A 19150-nucleotide genomic window follows, 5' to 3' on the forward strand; every position below is an offset into this window, starting at 1 on the left:
TCACTGTGGTACAGATCTGGGGCCGTAAATGCTCCCTGAGCTGCGCATGCACTGCTCAGTGTACCTTATGGCTGTCAGGCAGGAGGGAGCATTTATGACAGAAGAGACTGATGGGGTCATACATACCCTGCCTGTCAGCAAGTTGGGTAAAACAAAGTTTACTACCACTTTAAGGTAAAAGGGTTTTGATTTTAAAACTAATGATGGGCTGCTTGTTTGAGTTGAACGTAAGTTTGTAAGCTGTTCGCCTGCCACGCCCCATAATGCACTGCGCCCTGACAGTGCATTGTGATTAGCCAAAGCATTGCATCCGACCACAGGTCAACATTGCACCTGACCACGGGTCAGCATTGCACCTGACCACGGGTCAGCATTGCACCTGACCACGGGTCAGCATTGCACCTGACCACGGGTCAGCATTGCACCTGACTACGGGTCAGGCTATGGTGGCAGGCATTGTGATTGACGTTGCATCTACTTCAAAGGACATTTTTTTAATTTTTATTTTTCAGAAAGGTCAAAGGCAACACTGTGGCTAAATGGTTAGCACTTCCGCCTGGCAGTACTTGGGTCATTGGTTGGAAACCCAGCCATGGCCCCACCTGCCTGGAGTTTGCATGTTCTCCCTGTGCCTGTGTGGGTTTACTCCGGTTTCCTCCCACACTGCAAAGACATGCTGGTAGGGCAATTGGATCCTGTCTAAATTGGCCCTATGTATGAATGTAAGTTAGGGACCTTAGATTGTACACCCCTTGAGGGTTAGGGACTGATGTGAATGTACAATATATATGTAAAGTGCTGCGTAAATTGACGGCGCTATATAAGTACCTGAAATAAAATAAAGACTGTCTCCTGTCTTTTTTTACACTACACTTTTTTTTTGTGAATGGGTAGCGGTACCATGTACCCCATACTCATTCACCTGGGAGGGGGCAGGATCTGGGGCACCCTTGTTAAAGGGGGCTTCCAGATTCAGATAAGCCCCCCACCCGCAAACCCCCACAACCACCGGCCACGGTTGTGGGGAAGAGGCCCTCTTCCCCATCAACATCGGGACAAGGTGATTTGGGGGGGAGCCCCCCTGCCCTAAAGCACCCCCCATGTTGAGGGCATGTGACCTGGTATGGTTTAGGGATGGGGGCGCTCACTTGTCCCCCCACCCCTGGACTGCATGCTCGGATAAGGGCCTGGAATGGATTTTGGGGGGGACCCCCACACCATTTAAGAAACAAAATTGGACATGGGTGGTTCCCCTCAAAATCCATACCAGACCCAAAGTTGTTGGAATGAATGGGGGGGAACCCCATGCTGCTTTTTTTTTTTAAATTGCCAGGCAATGCTGACAATTCTTTTGACATTCAGCTGTCAGCGGGGAACCCCACTGACAGCTGAAACATGAATGAATGATTCACTACTAAAATACCGCATGACTTAATATTATAACTCATGCGGCATTTTAGTAACTGAGCGATATCTTATCACATTCTCAGATGCGGCAAGAAGATACCACTCAGTAAATTGTCCCTGTTCGAACTTCGAGGTCGAACTTTCGGTAGGTTCAAATGTTCGACCGTGAACCAAACGGGGGTGGAAAGAATACTGAGGTGATTGCTGTGAAATACACATGCAAAAAAAATTGTTAATGTATAGTTTTCTTTTAAGTGGTTTATGAAAACGTTGCTTTTGTGCTTTAGCCCACAAATGTATTTTGTATAATCCCTGTTGTGCCGCAGTAAAAAAAAAGAGTAATTTCTCTCACTGGACAGAATGCAATTAGTGCAAAGTCGATGCAGAATCTATGCAGCATCAATCGCTGCTCTGGAAGTTGCAGGATTAATAAAATCCAGAGAGATTCATGAATTATTCATGGCAGATCTCAGCTCTGAAGGCTGTGCGTTCTGTACTCTGCCGATGACTGACCCGCAGAATCGTCAGCATCAGGTGAAGGACATAGAGGCCTGACACCGCTCTCACTGGTAAAATATTGAGAAATTCGAACCATAGAAGGTCAGACTTCTATATCTGAAGAGAGCATGAGATATTTTACATTAAATTAAAATTTTTTGGTGTCTATCACTGCTTGTGTTATGTTATGATTTTGGACCAATGGTCTCCAAACTGCAGCCCGGGAGCCATTGCTTGCCTTTATCTGGCTCTTGAGGCACTTTCACCAACAATGGGGCACTCTTCCTCCTGATACTGACGATTGTACACTATTCCTTCCACTGACACCCACAATGAGCTACTATTCCTTCCACTAATACCATTTATGGGATACTATTCCTCCCACTGATACTGACGATTGTACACTATTCCTTCCACTGATACCAACAATAGGGCACTATTCCTCCCACTGACACCAATGATGGGACACTATTCCTCCCACTGACACCAATGATGGGGCACTATTCCTCCCACTGACACCAATGATGGGGCACTATTCCTCCCACTGACACCAATGATGGGGCACTATTCCTCCCACTGACACCAATGATGGGGCACTATTCCTCCCACTGACACCAATGATGGGGTACTATTCCTCCCACTGATACTGACGATTGTACACTATGCCTTCCACTGACACCCACAATGAGCTACTATTCCTCCCACTAATACCATTTATAGGGCACTATTCCTCCCACTGATACTGACGACTGTACACTGATCCTTCCACTGATACCAACAATAGGGCACTATTCCTCCCACTGACACCAATGATGGGGTTATATTCCTACCACTGATACTGACGATTGTACACTTATCCTTCCACTGACACCCACAATGAGCTACTATTCCTCCCATTGACACCAATGATGGGGCACTATTCCTTCCACTGATACCAACAATAGGGCACTATTCCTTCCACTGACACCAATGAAGGGGCACTATTCCTCCAACTGACACCAATGATGGGGCACTATTCCTTCAACTGACACCAATGATGGGGCATTATTCCTCCAACTGACACCAATGATGGGGCACTATTCCTCCAACTGACACCAATGATGGGGCACTATTCCTCCAACTGACACCAATGATGGGGCACTACTCCTTACACTGATACTAACAATAGGGCACTATTCCTTCCATTATTACCAGTGATGGGGCACTTTTCTTCCCACTGACACCAAAGATGGGGCACTATTCTCCCACTGGCACCAAAGATGGGGCACTATTCTCCCACTGAAACCAATGTTGGGGCACTATTTCTCCTACTGATACCAATGATGTGGCACTATTCCTCCCACTAATACCAATGATGGGGTACTATTCCTCCCACTGATACCAATGATGTGGCACTATTCCTCCCACTGATACCAATGATGGGGTACTATTCTTCCCACTGACACCAGCAATGGGGCACTCTTCCTCCCACTGACACCAATGATGGGGCACTATTCCTTCCAGTGACACCAATGATGGGGCACTATTCCTCCCACTGATACCAATGATGGGGCACTATTCCTCCCACTAATACCAATGATGGGGCACTATTCCTCCCACTGACACCAACGATGGGGCACTATTCCTTCCACTGACACCAGCAATGGGGCACTCTTCCTCCCACTGACACCAACGATAGGGCACTATTCCTCTCCTGAATACTATGACATTGTTTACTTCCACCAACACCGGAACATTTTTACTCCCAGTGACCACAGTCTGGCCCCCTAAAGTCTGAAGGACAGTAAAATGGCCGTTTGTTTAGAAAATATGGAGACCCCTTGTTTAGACTAATATGAGAAGTTTATTTTTACTTGTTGACAAATGTCCCTGATTTTTGAAGAGAGGTTCAGGTTTGTCCTTGGAAATTTCTGCCTCTGATAATGTACTTGATATTAAATTTGTAACAATGTAACTAAATTCCTTTTTATTTTTATGGAATGTTGTGTAGTATATACAGCAATCCTCCAAGACGGTATTATTGGTAACTAATTCAGTGATGCCACTTCAGTAGGAACCTCCCTGAAAAGGTTTTAAATTATTTATGGATATGGGCTAGGTATAGACTCGGGCTTAGAAGTTCACATTTATGCATTTTTCTAGTGCGCTCACATCTATGCAGTTTCCTGCAATGCTTTTTTTTTTTTATAAAGATGCAGGTAGTTTTTTTACATGCAGCACAGTGCGTTTGTGTTGGAATACAATGTTTATGCATTTTGCAACAACTGCTTCAGTGTTCAGTGGATATATATTCTTCAACCAGTAGATGGCGGTGTTTATAAGTTTGTAGCAGCATCTATGGTTAAACTCCATGTCTCTACTATAATAAAGTTCCTGTTTCCTGTTTGCAGTGAAGCAGCAGATAAACGCATGTGGACTGTGCATTGTCGGTTCTGTAGGGCATAGACTCCAATGGAATAGCATCAAAAACGCATATATAAAGGTTTTAGACATGTTTTTGCTGCATTTGCAAGCATTACAACAGATACCTCCTCCTAGCAATATCAACACATACAGTGAGGAACAGAAGTATTTGAACACCCTGCGATTTTGCAAGTTCTCCCACTTAGAAATCATGGAGGGGTCTGAAATTCACATTGTAGGTGCATTCCCACTCTGAGAGACAGAATTTAAAAAAAATTCAGGAAATCACATTGTATGATTTTTAAAGAATTTATTTGTCTTGCACTGCTGAACATAAGTATTTGAACACCTAAGAAACAGCAAGAATTCTGGCTCTCAAAGACCTGTTACTGTGCCTTTAAAAAGTCCACCTCTACTCCACTCATTAATCTAACTTAGTAGCACCTGTCTGAGCTCTTTAAAGACACCTGTCCACCCCACAGTCAGTCAGACGCCAACTACTACCATGGGCAAGACTAAAGAGCTGTCAAATTTTCAGACCCCTCTATGATTTTTAAGTGGGAGAACTTGCAAAATTGCAGGGTGTTCAAATACTTCTGTTCCTCACTATAGCTTGCCATCGGCCAAAAAAAAAAGCATCAAAAAAGGTAGATGAAAAAGCAAATTGCGGCAGAACATGGGGGAGGCTGCCAAGGCACTGAAGAATAAAGTAAACATATTGCTATATTCATTATCTCCTGGGAAAATGAGCAGGGAGCAGGGGTGGACTTACCATTTGGAAACTTGGGCACTGTCCAAGGGCCGGGGTCAGTAGGGGGCCCCATGAGATGCCCCTGGTACCTTTTTCATAGGCTTTTTGGAGTTTGGGCAAGGACACAGGGGCCCCATGATCCCCTATTGCCTGGGGGCCCCATGAGTTGTCAGTCCGCCCCTGGCAGGGAGGGGTACCCACTGCAATGGTAAATCGTATTTTCATCAGAATCCAACTCCAAGAATTAGGCAAAATCTGCTCTTTTAGTACCAACTCCCCCCCCCCCCAAGGGTTAATTGCTTGCTAAGTCTGGAGTGCAGGAATGAGAGGTAATCTCTTACTCCTCACTCTTTTTAGGCTCCCTCCATCCTTGCATCTGCCCCCACAAAGTCTCCTTTCTTTGGTGCTCCAGTCCACGGTCGCTCGCCTGCCTCCTCCATGTACAATGAAGGGTTAATAACCCTGCACTATAGCTGATGACGCCAAGAGACCCCCCACAGCATGGCGCACCACAGAGAGAAGAGCGCTGGATCCCACTGGAGCGGGGAGTCAGGTAAGTAATGCCGATTCTTCAGCTCCCCCTAGATCTAAGGATCATTTAACCCTTGAAGTGCAATGGAGGCGGCCTACTGCAAGGGTAGGTTTTGTCTAGTTCCCGGAGTCGGACTTTAAGCTTTGAGTAACACCGGCTGTGTGTAAATAATTGCAAAATGTATCTTTTCTATCCGCAAGTCTGATTATTACTCATGAAAACATTGCTGACATTTCAAGTATTCACAGCACCGCCCCCCCGGAGTCGGAAGCAGCCGGCACGGACAGGGGAGGGAAGCGCACATTTGGCTGCAGGAAGGTAAGAGTACATTTCTTTTGGACATTCCAGATCTGCAATGCAGTTTAGAGTGTGACGCACATCCGCCGTCCCTGGTGCTTTGCTGTGTGCCCGGGTATCATATTTCTCAAAGTATAATCAATTTCACTAGTGCTGATCGTGATGCAGACGGCAGCCTCAGAATAAAAACAATGCGGCCAAACCCAGGCTCAGTGCCTGGTGGATTGTGTGCGTCTCGCCTGTAGACAATACCTGGATCATAGGAACAAACCATGGGGCAATTTAGGGGCAAGTTCAACATTTTTGCTGTGAAATTATTTCATGATGAGTTACATCTCCTGCACTCCAGTTATACAGTCTAATACACAACTGAAATATATATATATGGGGGCTATTTTATATGCCAAAATTTGTTGTTCTTTTTTAGCCAGTCCTCTGATCTAGACCAGGGTGTCCATACTTTTTAAAAAAAAGGGCCAGTTGACTGTCCTTAAGGCTTTAGGGGAGCCGAACTGTGGCCAGGGTGAGTAGAAAACAGGGACGGACTGACCATTTGGAAACTCCGAGGTCCCGGGGTCAATAGGGGGCCCCATAAGATGCCCCTGGTACCTTTTTCATAGGCTTTTTTGAGTTTGGGCAAGGACACAGGGGCCCCATGATCCCTTATTGCCCGGGGGCCCCATGAGTTGTCAGTCCGCCCCTGGTAGAAAATGTCCCAGCATCAGTAGGAGTAAACACTGCTCCACCATTGGTTTTAACAGGAGGAATAATGCCCCATTGTTGGCTTTAGAAGGAGGAATAGTGAACTGTGGTTGGTATCAATTGGAGGAATAGTGCCCCATCGATGGTGTCAGTGGGAGAAATAGTGCCCCATCATTGGTCTTAGTAGAAAGAATAATGCCCCATCATTGGTCTTAGTATGAAGAATAGTGCCCCATCGATGGTGTCAGTGGGAGAAATAGTGCCCCATCATTGGTCTTAGTAGGATGAATAGTGCCCCATCATTGGTCTTAGTAGGATGAATAGTGCCCCATCATTGGTCTTAGTAGGAAGAATAGTGCCCCATCGATGGTGTCAGTGGGTGAAATAGTGCCCATCATTGGTCTTAGTAGGAAGAATAGTGCCTCATCATTGGTCTTAGTAGGATGAATAGTGCCCCATCATAGGTCATAGTAGGATGAATAGTACCCATCATTGGTCTTCGTAGGAAGAATAGTGCCCCATCATTGGTCTTAGTAGGATGAATAGTGCCCCATCATTGGTCTTAGTAGGATGAATAGTGCCCCATCATTGGTCTTAGTAGGATGAATAGTGCCCTATCATTGGTCTTAGAAGGATGAATAGTGCCCCATCATTGGTCTTAGTAGGATGAATAGTGCCCCATCATTGGTCTTAGTAGGAAGAATAGTGCCCTATCGATGGTGTCAGTGGGAGAAATAGTGCCCCATCATTGGTCTTAGTAGGAAGAATAATGCCCCATCATTGTCTTAGTAGGATGAATAGTGCCCCATCATTGGTCTTCGTAGGAAGAATAGTGCCCCATCATTGGTCTTAGCAGGATGAATAGTGCCCCATCATAGGTCATAGTAGGATGAATAGTACCCATCATTGGTCTTCGTAGGAAGAATAGTGCCCCATCATTGGTCTTAGAAGGATGAATAGTGCCCCATCATTGGTCTTAGTAGGATGAATAGTGCCCCATCATTGATCTTCGTAGGAAGAATATTGCCCCATCATTGGTCTTAGTAGGATGAATAGTGCCCCATCATTGGTCTTAGTAGGATGAAGAGTGCCCCATCATTGGTCTTCGTAGGAAGAATAGTGCCCCATCATTGGTCTTAGTAGCAAGAATAGTGCCCCATCATTGGTCTTAGTAGGATGAATAGTGCCCCATCATTGATCTTCGTAGGAAGAATATTGCCCCATCATTGGTCTTAGTAGGATGAATAGTGCCCCATCATTGGTCTTAGTAGGATGAAGAGTGCCCCATCATTGGTCTTAGTAGGAAGAATAGTGCCCCATCATTGGTCTTAGTAAGAAGAAGAGTGACCCATCGATGGTATCAGTGGGAAGAAGAAAGGCCCATTAATGGTGAGAGTGGGAGGAAGGGTGCCTCATCATTAATGTCATTTGGAACAATAGTATCCCAAGGGCCAGATAGAGGCAAGCAAAGGGCTGCATCTGGCCCCCGGGCCGCGATTTGGAGACCACTGATCTAGACAACACTGCCAGGCAGCATAGCCAAGTTTGTGACCTCAGTTTCTTTCGTGCAGGTAAAGTGGAGATCCAGTCTCCCCCCCAAAAAAAATTCAGTAGCTACAGGTACTGTAAGCTACTGACTTTTTATATACGGACACATACAGTACCTGTCCAGGGATCCAGACATGTCCTCACTGGAGCCGATGATTCTTCAGGGCATCCGCTCTCCAGGATGGACTGATCTTCAGTAGGAAAAGACCCAGAAACTCAGTCTCTCAAAGTATTTATGCAGATTCATGGCCACCTTCAGGGCCCCGCTCCTTGGGATTGGCCAGGCCTGCACAAATATTCATGCTGCAATCTACATAACTGCACACCTATGATCCAGAGAATTCTCCAACTTTCTGGAAACAGAGGGAGCAATCAGAATGACAGCAGCTGAGAACACTGAACAGACCTAACTAATCAAAGGTAGCAGCACTGCTTACAGTGAGGCAAGCTAAATTTACCTTACAAAAAACATTCACAGCTCCACTGAACACAGCGAGCCAACACTAAATCTAACTAATCCTAGCACCTATCTAGGAGGGTGCTACATCATAATGGGGGAAAGATCAGCTGCAGGGAGACCACAGGCAGTACTGGTGACTAGTCCTTTGGCCTCTGCCTGGGGGAACAACTTCTAGAGTTCAGTTCCTCTTTAATTTAAGTTTATTTATACAATATTTTATCAATGAACTTATGGATTCATATGTATTTGTTTTTAGATTTACTTTAAAAAATGGTAACATTCTATTGTACAAAATTGCCTAATTGTAAGTAAAAGATGAGAACATTAGATGTTATACATATGTACAGTCTTGCATTATTTGCATATATTTTTTAAAGTGTTACTAAACCCACAACAGTAAAATCAGTCTGTATATGCAGTAAAGCATGCTTGTTATACTCACTGTGGACCCTAAGGGGCTAATCCTCCACATTGTGTAAAAAGGCTGTTTGATCTTGTCTTCTCTGATCCTCCCCTTCTTCCACTGTCCCCAATCCATCTACTGATAGAACAGAGCTTTGGGGGCAGCTACACATGTTCAGTTTGGTGTTTATTGCTTGAGAGTTTATTTTTCTTGGGAGGCTGCATGTGATCAACACAGGGCCAATCAGCACTGTCCAGACAGAGGGTCAGGGGTCATGCAGCTTCATAGGACAATCAAGGGAAAATGAAAACTCTTCCTGAAAGCTCTAACCAGTGCTCTGCTGGACACTGATAGAAGTCACAAGACTGCTTTAACTGCTGATGAGAAAAGGTATTTAGCAGTTTTTATTTACTAAAATAATTGCATTTCCATGTTCTGTGTACTGTGGGAGACCAGATATAGTGACTGCAGGGTCCGGGGAGACCAGATATAACACTTTAGATCAGATATAAGACTTTAACAGAAAAAAAAGAGCTGAAGTAAATGCAAAAAGCGGTAAAAACGCATCAAATTGCTTCAGAAACGCGTGTAGAAAAAAGCAAAATGAACTGCGAAAAGCACTGCAAAATGGACAAAAAGCAAACTGCATAGGTGTGAACGGAGCCTTACAGCTATTGCAGTAAGACCTATAACTTGCACTATATAAAAAAGTCCATGATGATGAGTCTCACAGAGATATTATGAAAAAGTCTCCGGCCAACTAATTGTACTGTGAAGTGTTTTATTAAAAAATTATCAAATTAAAACAACTTGTGAAAAAAAAAAAAGGAGCAGCTTTTTCTTGCATAGCATAAATGCCATTCCAACCTTAGTGCATATCCTTACATTGCATGGATGTCACTGCAAAATAATTGCGCTTCCATGGGCCCAGGAGTCCGGCGTGCCTGTGGGTGGTGATGGTAAGACTGCAGTGGCTGTAGGTGGTTGAGAAGCCAGCAAACAAGAGGATGTAACAGTGTGAGAAATATAAAGCTCACAGGAATATGTTACTCCACTGTGGATGGAAAAGTGAGTGCCGGGTGTGTCATTGGTGGGAAGTGACCCCCCAGAAGGAAGCCGAGGGCTATACCAAAAAACGCGTTGCTGCTGAGATGGTTCCTCAACATATCAGCTTGTCTTCCTGTCCAAGGCCCCTATTGTGTTCTTGTGGAGGCCTGTGACGTCACATCCAGCACGTCACTTCTGGTGACACGCTGGGGGACCTTGTGCTTATTCGTAGAGCCACACTGGGGTGAAACGCGTCAGCAGCATGGCTTAGGACTGAAGTCGGCTACGTACGATAAAACTAACAAGATGACTTTTATGGAGTGCGGTTTTTGTATTTTACTTTTGCTATATTTGCTGAGTTGGACGAGCTGTTTGTTAATCAGCGCCCGATGCGGTGGAGGACCTGAGAAGCAAGTCTGGGACTTGGAGTGTTGCTCCTCCACTGATACGGTACAGTTAGCAAGTGTTGTCACCCTGGGATCAGAAATGTGTTAGCTGCGTTCACACGGCCGCACAGTCACGGCTTGCGTCCAAGGTCGGCATTTCTGCGAAGTTCTAGCCACACATAAACTGGCTGCAGCTGATTGGCCAGTCTGTCCGTGGCCAGAGCACATAATGTTGTATTTAGCCGTCTCTGAACACAGCAATCTATGCAGCCTTGGCTGTCCGTGTGAATGTAGCCTTACTGATAGGATCACAAGGTGAAAATAAAGGAAAAGAATAACCACCGCAGCCACCACATCTATGGACTGGTAAAGCTGCAATATATACCATTTTGCTTCTCGGGTTTAGATACATATAAAAGTCAAGCAGAGACTGAATGAAATCTATCACCAGATGCCTCTAAGATCTTGTCAATTTCAATATTCTCCTGATCGGATCCAACCAATAGCATATCAGCATGCGGCGATCTGCAATGTTGCTGCTGCTTGTAACTCTCCAGGGAGAGGAGATATCCAAGGAAACGCTTGTTACGCACACAGCCATGGAACCGCGCTTCACTTTCTTTCATCCTTCAAAATGTATGGCTGCTGACAAGGACATCTGCTTTCCAAGGACGTCACCTCGTTTGATGGAATAGAGAGTTACTCTTAGAGTGTAGGGTGAGTGTAGGGTGAGTCTAGAGTGAGTACAGGGTGAGAACAGGGTGAGTGTAGGGTGAGTGTAGGGTGAGTCTAGAGTGAGTACAGGGTGAGTGTAGGGTGAGTGTAGGGTGAGTCTAGAGTGAGTACAGGGTGAGTGTAGGGTGAGTGTAGGGTGAGTCTAGAGTGAGTACAGGGTGAGTACAGGGTGAGTGTAGGGTGAGTCTAGAGTGAGTACAGGGTGAGTACAGGGTGAGTGTAGGGTGAGTGTAGGGTGCATGCAGGCCGCTGGGCTTTGAACACAAAACATGAAACAAGTTATGTCAAAGAGTAACCCGCTGAACCTGCCACTTTTAACATCAAAAGGCTAACTGTAGAATTTGTAGCATCAAATGTAATATTCAATACTTTATATGCTGGTGTATGTTCAGAACAGGGGTGGACCTAACATTTGGGCACTCGGGCACTGCCCGAGGGCCCGGGGTCAGTAGGGGGCCCCATGAGATGCCACTGGTACCTTTCATAGGCTTTTTCATAGGCTTTTTTGGGTGTGGTTTGAGTGTGGGCAAGAACACAGGGGCCCCATGATCTCCTATTGCCCGGGAGCCCCATGAGTTTTCAGTCCACCCCTGGTTCAGAAGCAAGTCAACTGCCAAAAAATGGTGTGGGGTCCTTTAGGATCCATGCACAAGGGGCATTTTGATAACACTGGTAACGTTAGATGTGTAAAGTCACATTAAAAACATGACTTTTTCAGCTTTTTTTTAAGCGTTTAGCTGCAATTAGCGGCGTTTTCCCACATTTGCGTTTTTAGTGGGTTTCCCCCCCCCCAAAAAAATATTTTTTTGTCAACAAAATGTCCAAAAACACCGGTTTTGCGTTTTCAGCATTAGAGCATTTTTACAGCTAAAAAATCCTCTAGGAACCCACTAGTCCTGGGTTTTTTTCCAGCCAAAAAACGTTGATTCCAGTCCATGTGTGCATGGACACAGGATAACATGCTGGGGGCAAAAAAAAATGGCAAAAGCCAAAAACAGCCGCTGTAAAAACGTCCCGTGTGCGTGAAGACTTATAGGTCCACATGGGAGATGCATTTAACTGGAAACTACAATGGTTTGGGGCAGGGCCGTGGATAAGGGGTACCAGGGCCTGGGCCAGCAGGGGGGCCCAGGCAGCTGGGTGAATCGAACGTGGGGAGAGAGGGTGATCAGCACGATGGGGGCAATTACTGAAACCAATCCCCTGTGTGGCTGAAAGCTGGCTTCTTCTCCTTTCCTTCCTGCTGGCTTTCAGCTGCTGCAGAGGGAGCCATACAGGGGATCAGTTCCAATAAATTTCTCCACCCCCACCCTCCTTGTGCACCATACTGCTGCCCAGGCCCCACTGTGTGCCCCCACCCCTGCAATCATGCTGACTTTTTTTGAGCTTTAGAAATGTGCTTACCATGCCATTGGTTTTTGGAGACCAAAGACAGAAAAATGCAATGCTGATGAATGAGAGTAGAGTAAAAATGAAAAAAAAAAGCCAAGAGGAATGTTATCTGTTAAAGTGTTACAAAACCCACAACAGTAAAATCAGTCTGTATATGCAGTAAAGCATGTTTGTTATACTCTGTATGTAAACAATACAGATCTCTCCCTTCAGCTCCAGTACACTGCTTTGTATGGCTCTGCATAGTAGAGCCATACAAATCAGTGTGCTTACAGTGTGCTTACAGTGGAAAGCACACACACAGCCTCATAGTGAAACAGCACACAGTTAACCCTTTGATCACCCCAGATGTTAACCCCTGCTCAGTGCCATTAGTACAGTGTCAGTGCTTTTTATTAGCACCGATCTCTGTACTGGTGTCACTGGGGTATCAGTGACACCAAGTCAGTTCCCCCCAATGTCAGAATGCCCGCCGCAGTCCTGCTATAAGTCGCTGATCGCCGCCATTACTAGTAAATAAAGAAAAAAAAATTCCAGTATCTATACTACCATTTGTAAACACTATAACTTTCACATAAACCAATAAATTTATACGTATTGGGATTTTTTTTAGCAAAGACATGGAGCAGAATTCATTTTGGCCTAAATTTATGACGAAATGAGATTTTTGGATTTTTTTTTACTGGACATGTTTAATAGCAAAAAGTAAAAAATTTTGTTTTTTTTTCTCAAAATTGGCAGTCATTTTTTTGTTCATAGTTCAAAAAATCAAAACCGCACAGGCGATCAAATACCACCGTGAGAAAGCTCTATTCGTGGGAAAAAAGGACGTAAATTTAATTTGGGTGCAGCATTGCATGACCACGCAATTGTCAGTTAAAGTAACACAGCGCCGTAACGCAAAAAATGGCCTGGTCAGGAAGGGGGGTAAATCCTCAGGAGGGCGAGGGGTTAAAACATGCATTAATATTTTCTCATGTGACAGAATAAGTGCAAAGCATTGTGATGCTAGGAAAAAAAAAGAAACAACAATCTCAAGTGTGTAATGTTCCATAGGATAAAACTCAAATGTAGTGTTCCAGATCAGAAGCAAAACACAAACAAATCCTTAAACAACAACTGATCCAGATGTCATTGAGTACTATTTGAAGAGCTGAATCCATTGTCGGGGAACAATGACAGTCAATGTCCTTCATAAATCAGATGAATGATTAGTTTTTCCCATTTCTATGCAGTTCTACAGATGGGTGCACTGATCTATATGTATAAAGGAGAAAATAAAAGGAATAACTTGCAGCACAGTGGCTAAACGGTTAGCACTTCCACCAGGCAGTACTAGGGTCATTGGTTTGAATCCCAACCATGTTACCACCTGCCTGGAGTTTGCATGTTCTCCCTGTCCCTGTGTGGGTTTCCTCCCACACTCCAAAGACATGCTGGTAGGTTAATTGGATCCTGTCTAAATTGTCCCTAGTATGTGTGTGTATGAATGGGAGTTAGGTGCCTTAGATTGTACGCCCCTTGAGGGTTAGGGACTGATATGAATGTACAATATATATGTAAAGTGCTGCGTAAATTGACAGCGCTATATAAGTACCTATAATAAAAAAATAAAATTATGTACCTTGGATGTGCAGCCTATTGTGGTATACTAGATACTGTTTAAAAAAACAAAACCCCATCAAGTTGAAAAAAGATTCTGGAACACTTTAGAGCTTTCCAAGCCAATTGCATCCCTAAAACACCTTATTTCTGGCTTCTTCATTGACTCCAAAAACAGGTTGGGAATTTGAAGGCACTTTCGCCACAAAGATTTATATAGAAAAAACCTGAACATTTTATTGTACAACATTCATATAAAGTCAAAACACACAATATATTTGCACTGATTACAAGAAACTGTCAATAACTGGTGTGAGTTTGTGATGTGCCTCCATTCATCCGACGCGTTTCAGAGACATGTCACTCTTTCCTCAAGGGTTTGAAGGATATCATGTCTCTAGAGCATAATAAACATAGTTAAAGTGTTACTAAACCCCGGACCCTGCATTCACTATATCTGGACTCCCCGGACCCTGCATTCACGATATCCGGTCTCCCCAGACCCTGCATTCACGATATCCCGTCTCCCCGGACCCTGAATTCACTATATCCGGTCTCCCCGGACCCTGCATTCCCTATATCCGGTCTCCCCGGACCCTGCATTCACTATATCTGGTCTCCCCAGACCCTGCATTCACTGTATCTGGTCTCCCCGGACCCTGCATTCACTATATCTGGTCTCCCCGGACCCTGCATTCACTGTATCTGGTCTCCCAGGACCCTGCATTCACTGTATCCGGTCTCCCCGGACCCTGCATTCCCTATATCCGGTCTCCCCGGACCCTGCATTCACTATATCTGGTCTCCCCGGACCCTGCATTTACTATATCTGGTCTCCCCGGATCCTGCATTCCCTATATCTGGTCTCCCCGGATCCTGCATTCCCTTTATCTGGTCTCCCCGGACCCTGCATTCCCTTTATCTGGTCTCCCCGAACCCTGCATTCCCTATATCTGGTCTCCCCGGACCCTGCATTCACTATATCTGGTCTCCTGTACCCTGCATTCACTATATCTGGTCTCCCCGGACCCTGCATTCACTATATCTGGTCTCCTGTACCCTGCATTCACTATATCTGGTCTCCCCGGACCCTGCATTCACTATATCTGGTCTCCTGTACCCTGCATTCACTATATCTGGTCTCCCCGGACCCTGCATTCACTATATCTGGTCTCCTGTACCCTGCATTCACTATATCTGGTCTCCTGTACCCTGCATTCACTATATCTGGTCTCCCCTGGATCCTGCATTCACTATATCTAGTCTCCCCGGACCCTGCATTCACTATATCTGGTCTCCCCGGACCCTGCATTTACTATATCTGGTCTCCCCGGATCCTGCATTCCCTATATCTGGTCTCCCCGGATCCTGCATTCCCTTTATCTGGTCTCCCCGGACCCTGCATTCCCTTTATCTGGTCTCCCCGGCCCCTGCATTCCCTATATCTGGTCTCCCCGGACCCTGCATTCACTATATCTGGTCTCCTGTACCCTGCATTCACTATATCTGGTCTCCCCGGACCCTGCATTCACTATATCTGGTCTCCTGTACCCTGCATTCACTATATCTGGTCTCCCCGGACCCTGCATTCACTATATCTGGTCTCCTGTACCCTGCATTCACTATATCTGGTCTCCCCGGACCCTGCATTCACTATATCTGGTCTCCCCGGACCCTGCATTCACTATATCTGGTCTCCTGTACCCTGCATTCACTATATCTGGTCTCCCCGGACCCTATATTCACTATATTTGGTCTCCCACAGAACACAGAACATGGAAATGCAATTATTTTAGTAAATATAAACTGCTAAATACCTTTTCTCATCAGCAATATATAGCAGTCTTGTTATTTCTTTCAGTGTCCAGCAGAGCACATGTTCAAGCTTGTAGGAGGAGTTTTCATTTTGCTTGAGGATGATGCAAAACCCCTGACCTCTGTCTGGACAGAGCTGATTGGCCCTGTGCTGATCACATGCACAAAACTTGAAAACCTTATGCTCCAGTGCTTGGAGAGTGGGCCAAAAATGTCAGTAGGCTGCAATCATATGCAGGCTTTCACAGGATGCTCTCGCTCAGGGGTGGACTGACCATTCGAGCACTCAGGCACTGCCCAAGGGCCCGGGGTCAGTAGGGGGTCCCATGAAATGCCCCGGTACATTTTTGGGTGTGCTTTGAGTGTGGGCAAAGACACAGGGGCCCCATGATCCCCTATTGGCTGGGAGCCCCATGAGTTGTCAGTCCGCCCCTGCTCTCGTCTTGCTGCCCTCACGAGACTGGGGAAGTCTAAACATACTGCAATAACAAACAAAACAGAGGGCACACTGACCTAGTGCATTATCCTTAAAAATGTAGACAGGTAAGTATTCTATTCACAAAGTAGGCTAAAAATACAAGCTCATCGCATGGAAACAGCACAGTCCAATCTACAAGGCATCATAGGGTAACAGGACGATGGAGTCTCAACAAGCTAACGTGTTGGTTGGAAGAGGCTAAGTCCTCGAAACGCGTCAGCCTGTTGAGACTCCATCGTCCTGTTACCCTATGATGCCTTGTAGATTGGAATGTGCTGTTTCCATGCAATGAGCTTGTATTTTTAGCCTACTTTGTGAATAGAATACTTACCTTTCTACACAATAAAGCCGTTTTTTAAGGATAATGCACTAGGCCAGTGCGCCCTTTGATCACATGCACTCTCCCAAGAAAAAAAAAAAACCTCTCTGGCTTTGCACACCAAACTGAGCATGTGCAGAGTGTCTCCACATGATACAGTATGTCTTATCAGGAGATAAGAGGAGGACACTGGAAGAAGGGGAGGATCAGAGAAGACAGGATCAAACAGCTTTTTTACTCAATGCAGAGGATTAAACCCTTAGGTTCCACAGTGAGTATAACAAGCATGCTTTACTACATATACAGACTGATTTTACTGTTGTGGGTTTAGTAACACTTTAAACAAATATATGCAAATAATGCAAGACTACATATGTATAACATCTAATGTTCTCATCTTTTACTTACAATTAGGCAATTTTGTACAATAGAATGTTAAATTTTTTTTTATAAATCTTTGTGGTAAAATTGCCTTTAAAGCCCCATCTGGGGAAAATCCTGTTTTTGGTTAGCTATACTCTGGGGATGTGACACTCATGAGAGTACACCCACTATTAATGATCTCCATTGACTCCATTGCACTTAGCCCAAATTGTGAAATATTGCCGAAATCTCTTGATTTTTGCAAAATTTCAGGCAAGTGAGATCTCGGTTTTGTTCATCCCTACTGACTATATGAACTTGTTCCGCATTGGCTGCATGTCATTGTTCAGCATAGGCCACATGATGGAGGTAGCAGAGGACCATGACTATGCAATGGGTGTTGACATGACTATTTATAGTCTCCACCCCAAGCATGTGTGACAACACAAGAGCACAGTTGGGAGACAGGAACACAGCGTTGTCACCCTATTACAGAAATGCCAGAGGGACCTTCGTGGCAGCATTACAAAGTGTTGTTTTAATGAAAATTGCTGATTTAAAAGATTGAAAGTGACTTAACATGTTGAAGATTGTACGAGATTTTAGTGATTGGATTTACATCTATTTTAAGGGTTCTACGTATAAATAATAAGGTGCCATAAATGATTCATGTATTGTTTTTAATATGATCATCTCCTAGGATTTTCAGCTCTATCGAGTGGTCATAATATCATATTTTTCTGAAACACCTTAAACAAAAAAAATTATATACTGTATTTAAACCATACCATTTTTTAAAAGTTAGAGATCACATGACCTCAGTTCTCTGCTGCATAAGGAGCTTGGAGAGGGAGTGAAGACTGCGGGGGGGCATGTCAGCAGGAAGCAGAGAAACACTGGACACTGATCTTCGCAGTGATTGGCTGTGCAAGGGGGCTTGTCAGCACAAGTCAGACCATTGGAGGACAGGCAAGCTGTTCACTTAGCACAGCCAGAAAACTGACCACGGTGGGCTGGGTGTGCTCTGATGTCTAGCGTGGTCAGTTTGCAATAGGAAAGCAGAGGGACTGGCAGGATCATCAGGGATTTCACACAAAGGAAGCAATACAAAGAGAACCGGACACTTTTTCATACAAGTACATAGTACAGCAGGCACAGATCAAGAATATGAGATGGTGGGGTAACAAACTTTAAGACATCTGCATTTTATACATAGAACCCTTAAAATAGAAATAAAAAAGAATACACAAATTATACACAATTAAGTACAGCCTCAAAAAGCCGAAAACATAAAACTATAAACATCCCCATTAAAATAAGAAAATGATGTACAGTAAGTTTTTTTTTTTTTTTTTTTTTTTATAAATTTCACTTAAGCAACTAAACAAGTCTAAATAAGAGTTTTCCACTTAGGCAAAATTTTGCTGATAGTGAACTTGTTAATTTCCTGGCAAAACGACTTTAACCGACTTCTCCTGTCATCCCTAAAAGCCATCACATGCTCACATTGCATCAGAGTAATAAATGATTATTTTTGATTGGTTAATGAGGTGTACTCCATTTCACACCTTCACTTGTGAAATCTCATCGGTTCTCGAACCCCAGGATACAATATAATATTTCAGTAACGCATGGTATATGACACATGTGACGCCGATACAAGGTGCGCCAAAGGTTCCGTCTCCATGGAAACGCGTGTTATGATAGCAGCTCTAGAAACATGTTGTCACCATGGAAACCATCCTTTTCCAGAAATGAAATAAACTCCATGAGAAATAAAATATGATATATGTTAAGGAATGTAAAGTGACCTGGCAGGAGGCTGACTGGATCTTGGAGGAAAAAATTGGATTATTCCTAAAGGTTGATATAACTGCTGCGAAAGTAAGAGAGAAAATGATTTATGGCTAAACCAAACCTTTCTAGAGATAAAAATAAATAAATAAATAAAAAATATAAATAAATACTAGATAGATAGATAGATAGATAGATAGATAGATAGATAGATAGAT

At 44.4% G+C, this 19150-nt stretch overlaps 1 protein-coding gene across 1 annotated transcript in view; it reads left to right on the plus strand.

Moving 5' to 3' along the window:
- TMEM163 (transmembrane protein 163) overlaps nucleotides 1-19150 on the plus strand; it is a 231782-nt gene that overhangs the window by 156296 nt on the left and 56336 nt on the right. The gene's annotated exons all lie outside the window — the stretch shown is intronic.

This window comes from Staurois parvus, unplaced genomic scaffold, assembly GCF_062004578.1.
Source record: "Staurois parvus isolate SC_StPar_1 unplaced genomic scaffold, SC_StPar_1.0 ptg000315l, whole genome shotgun sequence".
NCBI classification, from domain to species: Eukaryota; Metazoa; Chordata; class Amphibia; order Anura; family Ranidae; genus Staurois; species Staurois parvus.